The sequence below is a fragment of the Microtus oregoni genome, unplaced genomic scaffold (genome assembly GCF_018167655.1).
Source record: "Microtus oregoni isolate MIOR12 unplaced genomic scaffold, Mior012 000011F_ref0000422, whole genome shotgun sequence".
NCBI classification, from domain to species: Eukaryota; Metazoa; Chordata; class Mammalia; order Rodentia; family Cricetidae; genus Microtus; species Microtus oregoni.
Window position 1 is genome coordinate 21796092 of NW_024543070.1, and position 6000 is coordinate 21802091.

General features: G+C 40.5%; 1 protein-coding gene across 2 annotated transcripts in view; it reads right to left on the reverse strand.

The window, feature by feature from the left end:
• Map3k2 (mitogen-activated protein kinase kinase kinase 2) overlaps positions 1-5745 on the reverse strand; it is a 79923-nt gene extending 74178 nt beyond the window's left edge. For both annotated transcript variants that reach the window (XM_041660641.1, XM_041660640.1), the window contains exon 1: positions 5678-5745. The gene's annotated coding sequence lies outside the window, so the exon portion shown is untranslated. The remainder of the gene's footprint in view (positions 1-5677) is intronic.
• Between the last annotated feature and the right edge of the window lie 255 nt (positions 5746-6000).

A 6000-nucleotide genomic window follows, 5' to 3' on the forward strand; every position in this document is an offset into this window, starting at 1 on the left:
ACATCCCTAGACGAAACAGACTCTCCATCCCTCAGCAGCCATCAACTGCCAATAGCTCTTTGAATGGGGGTGAAACTTCACAAGCTGGAGTTTTGGCTGGCTTGAGCTCATGAAGGTCTGTGCAAGCAGTTACAGCCGTGCAAGTTTAAGCACAGGGGCTGTCACATGCAGCAAGGATTGTTTTGCTGCAGATGTTCACTACCATTGGGCTCTTAAAATCTTTGCACTCAGCCTTAACAAACAAATGTAACAAATTCACTGCCTCCATTCTCTCTAGAAAGTCTTTTAATAAATTCTCAGTATGTGCCATTAGTAACTAAAAATCACATAAACCAGTGGGAGTTAAGGAAGTCAGGCCAGGCATGGTAGCGCATGCTTTTAATCCCAGCACTCGGGAGGCAGAGGCAGGCGGATCTCTGTGAGTTTGAGGCCAGCCTGGTCTACAGAGTGAGTTCCAGGAGAACCAGGGCTGTTATACAGAGAAAACCCTGTCTCAAAAAAAAAAAAAAAAAAAGTTGAAACTATGAAAATGAAGCCAAATAATCAGACAAGTCGCAAAAAAAAAAGAAACTTTAATATAAATAGGTGGGCCATGTACTCAGAATGCTTTACATTTATCTTATAAAATAATATAAAATATTTAGGATAAAACAGGTCATTTTTATTTCATTTATATTATTTTTATTAAAATAAGTATCATCAGCCCTAACAATATTGTTTCACTGTACATATATAGACATGATCTTCGTGGCTGTAGGTTTCATATCAACTGATATATACACACACACATACACAAATGATAGGAAATCTCCTGAACATGCTATCCCATTTACACATAACAAATCTCTGGGTCAGGCTCTATAATCCTATCATACAGATAAAACAAGTAAAGCTTGGAGCAATTAAAGAGAAGCACTAGTACTCATTTAGGTCTGACTGTCGAGCTCCTTCCTTTATCAGTGGTTTTCACCCTTTTGAATACTGCATCCCTTTAATACAGCTCCTCATGTTGTGTGAGGAACTGTAATTTTGTTACTGTTATGAATCATAATGTAAATATCTATGTTCTCTGATGATCTTAGGAGACCCCTGTGAAAGTGTCATTCAGTCCAAGAGGTCATGACCCATAGGTTAAGAATCACTGACCTTCACCTTTGTCTTCTGCATTTTCAAATATCTTAGTGGGCACTATAAACAGTAGTTTATATAATATCTACTATGTCCTTAGAAGGTATTATAAACAGTTCACATCTAGAATTTTTCATTTGGTTCCTACTGTTGCCTACTTGTCGAGGCCTTGGAAAAGACCTGCCTCAGCTTAGTATACGCTCTACGACTGAGGACGACCTACTTTTTGGTAAAGCAACTCAACAGAGAGGCAGTGTGTGAAAGCAGGGATTCTGGAGCAAAACTGTCGTAATCCAAGTCCCAGCTCCACAAGATAATCTAAACATGGGCAAATTACCTATTATCCTTTACCTACAGTCTGGATATAGTAATAGTTGCTAGCTCACTGACTAGTGTTGTGATTAGCTGAATTATGTTACTTAAAGTAGTACTTACATCAGTATACACCTATAACAAAAAATTATGCTAAGTAAGCCACATAAAATCAAATCAATTACATAAGAGAAAAAGGAAATTCATAAAATTAAGACAAAAATTACTGTATACTACAATGATTTTGGGTTCTCAGGCTTTTTAAGAAGTCTTAAACACTGTAAAAGGAAGCCTCTACTGTTTATTAGGCTAGACTTCAGGGTACCAAAAATCAACAAAATACTACTTCTGTTCTTGAACTTCCCTCTGGAGGACAGATGTGATTATAGTGTATTTGGTTAGGATGATGATAGAAGCAGATGTATAGAGAGCACTAGAGGAACATTATGTTCAGGGCCGAATTACCTCCAGAAAAAAAAATCCAAAATTTACGAGCTACAATACAACTTTTTAAATTTATGGTACTAAGCACATATAAGAAAATCAGTCTGGCCAGGCCATGGTGGCACACACCTTTAATCCCAGCACTTGGTAAGCAGGGGCTGAGTTCATGGCAAGCCTGATCAACAGATCAAGTGCCAGGACAGCCAGGGATACACAGAGAAACCTTATCTTGGTGGGGGACAAGAAAGAAAAATAAAATCAGTCTGATGAGTGTAATGATGGTTAAAAAAAAGAGGTTGTAAATGGGGGGGGGGAGAGAAGGAAGAGAAAAATTATATTAAAGTATTTTAAATTAAAAAACAAAAAGGAAGAAAGAAAAGCAGTCTCCTAGTTATAATAGAGAATCTTAACAAAGATTCTGTCCTTAGCTTTCCATGTGTTGAAAGACACATACACACATAAAGCATGTCTTGGGGCTGGAAAGACAGCTTAGCCATTGAGAGCAAGGACCATGCTTGTGAGAACCTGAAATGGTTCCAGCATCCACATCAAGTGGCACAGAACTGCCTGGTACTCCAGCTTCAGAGGGGTCTGAACTGTACTATGCATATGCATAATATTTAAAATAATAATAAAACATCAATTTAAGTAACAACAAAAGCAACAATTCAATAGATATCACAATACAAATATGTGATTAGCCACCATGAGGAACATAGTCAACTAATGTTCAAAATAAACCCAAGGGATCCAAGACAAATTGTATATTTCTTTTAAGCCTGCAGGCAGAGGTATGTAGATATATAGATATACTACAAAAACATTTTAAAAATAACAGTAAAGCTTTTTATTTCTGTGTACATGGACCATCTTAATCTATAAAAATATATGCAAAAAATCATCAAAACTGTTTCAAGAGTTAAATATTTTTAATGAAAGAATGTGCTACTTAAGGAAATCTTACTATGAAACTATTGAAACAAATACTAAATTCATTGAAAAATAAATCTGATATATATTACATATTTATTTATATCTGGCTTAATAAAAATGAGGTCCATCTAAACCATATGATCAAACAGCATCAAGAAGTAAAGGGACTAGCCAGTGTGAAACTCCTGATGGGAAGTAATACTAAGCACATGGCATCATTTACCAGGTATTCATGTTCTTGGACTCTTTAAAACTAGTTTACAATCAACAGCTAGTTTAAGTGGGGCAGAGAAAAGAGCCTGTACTTGATTCCACCGGAAGGAAAATTTCTGACAAATCCAGAATGTGGGTCATTTCTCTCTTCCTCTCTCTCTGAAATGTCACTTTACAAAGAGGGGTTGGGCAGTCTAAATTAGAAGAAATCAAAAGAGTTAAACAAATGCAAAGAATAATCTCTGATGAGTTTCTGGTTGGGGAAGAAAGGCTGTGCACAATGGTCTAGAAGACCTTTTCAGGACAATTGGAGAGATATAAATATGTACATTAGATTGCACTGAGGAGACACCGGAGAGATGGCTCATCAGTCAAGGGCACCGGCTCTAGCAGAGGACCCAGGTTTGGTTCGCAGCACCCACATAATGGCTCACAACTACCTATAACTTTAGTTCTAGGAGATTTGATACCCTCTTTTGACCTCCACTGGCACCAGACATGTGCACATACACATAAGTTTGTTTGTTTGTTTTTAAGATTACACTAAGGAATTACCATGTTAAATAAAATGAACAATAATAGTATTTTACCCATGTGAAAAAGTGTCCTTGTTTTTAGACAAAGCAAGCTGACATATCAAGGGTAAAGTGTCACACATCAAGAGATTAGCTTCAAACGGTTCACCCAAAAAAAGAATAGACATTTACAAACAAAGCAAATACAGCAAACTATCAACAAATGTTGAATGGAGAAGATCAATACATGACTGTTTAGCACTGACAGATTTTCTTTATGCTTAAACTGTTTTCATGATAGAAAGCTGGAGAGAGGGGAACTAGAGAGCTTCAGTTTCCCAGACCGGGAAAGACGTAACCTAAAAGCTCAAGTGCAGAAAGCACAGTGCAGTACCTACTAATATGGGTTTGTCCCTTTGGCAGCAACTGAGGAGCAACACTCCACCTAAAACACCACCTAAATGATTCAATCTTAATATGTAATTATTTAAGATAAGCCCCTTGACAGCTAGTTCCCTCAAAACAGACAAACCAGGGGCATGACTAGGCAACCACTCTGCAATAATACCAAATTCAACCTACTTCAACAAATGTTTGTATTCTAACCAAACAGCAAAACAGTCTGCAAGCAATTCACCTGTTAACGCTGTAAGTGTAACCTCTTCCCTAAAGGTTATTACAAAGACAGTCAACTTGGGGCTAGAGAGATGGCACAATGGTTAAGAGCACTGGCTGCTCTTATACAAGACCCAGGTTCAATTCCCACCACCCAGATGGCAGCTCAAAACTGTCTGTAACTCCAGTTCCAAGAGACCTGACACCCTCACACAGACATAACACAGGCATAATGCTGATGCACATAAAATAAAGCAAGTAAGTTTAAAAAAAAAAACTTTGCAAACAGTCAATTATGAGTTTCCTTCAAGGTGTAATACACCAGTGAAATTTGAATACTATAATTGAGTATTTGTGGTTACATAAAGCTTCAATTACTCTAGAGAAATTTATCAGTATTTTCTTCTGTAAAGAGCTCCTGAACGGCTTACTTGCTAATCACACACTACAGTGTGGTACTAAAAGGAGAATTTTCTGTCATCTTATTAACTAGTTAGTAGCATTTTGCATAGATACATAATCTAAATGATCACTTCCTGTAACATTCTACACAATGACTTTTGACATTAAACTCTGAGGTACTGCATAAGATAATACAAAATCACTAAATATTGCCACATAATCCAGCAACAAAGTTTGCAATAAGGAATTTTCGAGCAAAGAAAATAACCTAACTGTGAGTTCCCCGTATATAACAACAACAAAACGCAAAACTAAAACATAACTCAAGAAATATGAAGTCTTATCAGGTATTTCTTCTTTTCAGTAAGCTGGCAAATTTGTGTTATGTACAGTTCAAACACATAAAAGGATGCTCAGAGCCACTTTTTCACAAGTAATGTCTTTGAAAATTAAAATGACTGGGGACAAGGCTGCAATCAAATACATCAACGAGGTAAATCAAAAAGTGTAAACGCTATCTATCCAGGTGTTTAGCATTTCCAGCCGGGGCAAACTATTCAGCCAACCTCATTCTCTAACGCACTTATTTTTGCAAGACGGAGAAACGCAGTCCTCAGAAACATATCTGCATATGTGAACCAAGGGCTTCCTCGATGACCACTTCCATGACCTTGGGAAGTTACACCTTTATCTCGCTGAGCCTCAATTTTTCATCTTTATAGCTGGCTGACTGCATACTCGTCTTGTGGAGCTAGGAAGATGAGACGAGCTGACATAAAAGTACAGGTATGTGTGCACCTCGAGAGCTGGGCCACCTCTCCAAGATAAGGGGAAGCCAGCCTTATCATCAATAACCTACCGCACCGACAACCCAAAGACTTTGGGGACTAAAGGCACCTCGGGGCCAGCTTCCTCAGCGATCAGCTGGTTGCAACCTTCTGGTTAGAATAAAATCCCCGCGGAGTACGAGTCTGACAGTTTCCCGGCCCACATCGCACTGACCTGGAGGCTCTGAGGTCAGCCCTAGCCTAGCAGGGCTATCCGCCACCCCAGACCCCCCTGCAGTGGAATTCCCGTCCCTGGGCCCAGTCGCACGCTGAGCCAGAAGCACTTACCGGCCACTGGGCGGGGATCGCGGAGCAGAGGGCCGAGAGGAGGCCACCGAGCTGGCCCCTCCGCCCCCGCACGGCCTGTCACCGCGCCCCCCCAGGAGCGGCGCCGCACTGGGCCCCGGAGGCCCGAAGGGCCGCAGCAGAAACCGGGCGCGGGCCGGGTAGCAGGCCCAACCTGCTTCACATGGGGCAGCGGGCGCGCGGCCCGGGGCCTCTTTACCGCTTCAGGATAGCTGCAGCCCCGGGGCCCGCGGGGTAAGCTGGGCCGATGAGGAGGAAGCCACGGGCCCGCGTCGTCGGGGGCCGGAGAAGCAGCGAAGCGGAAG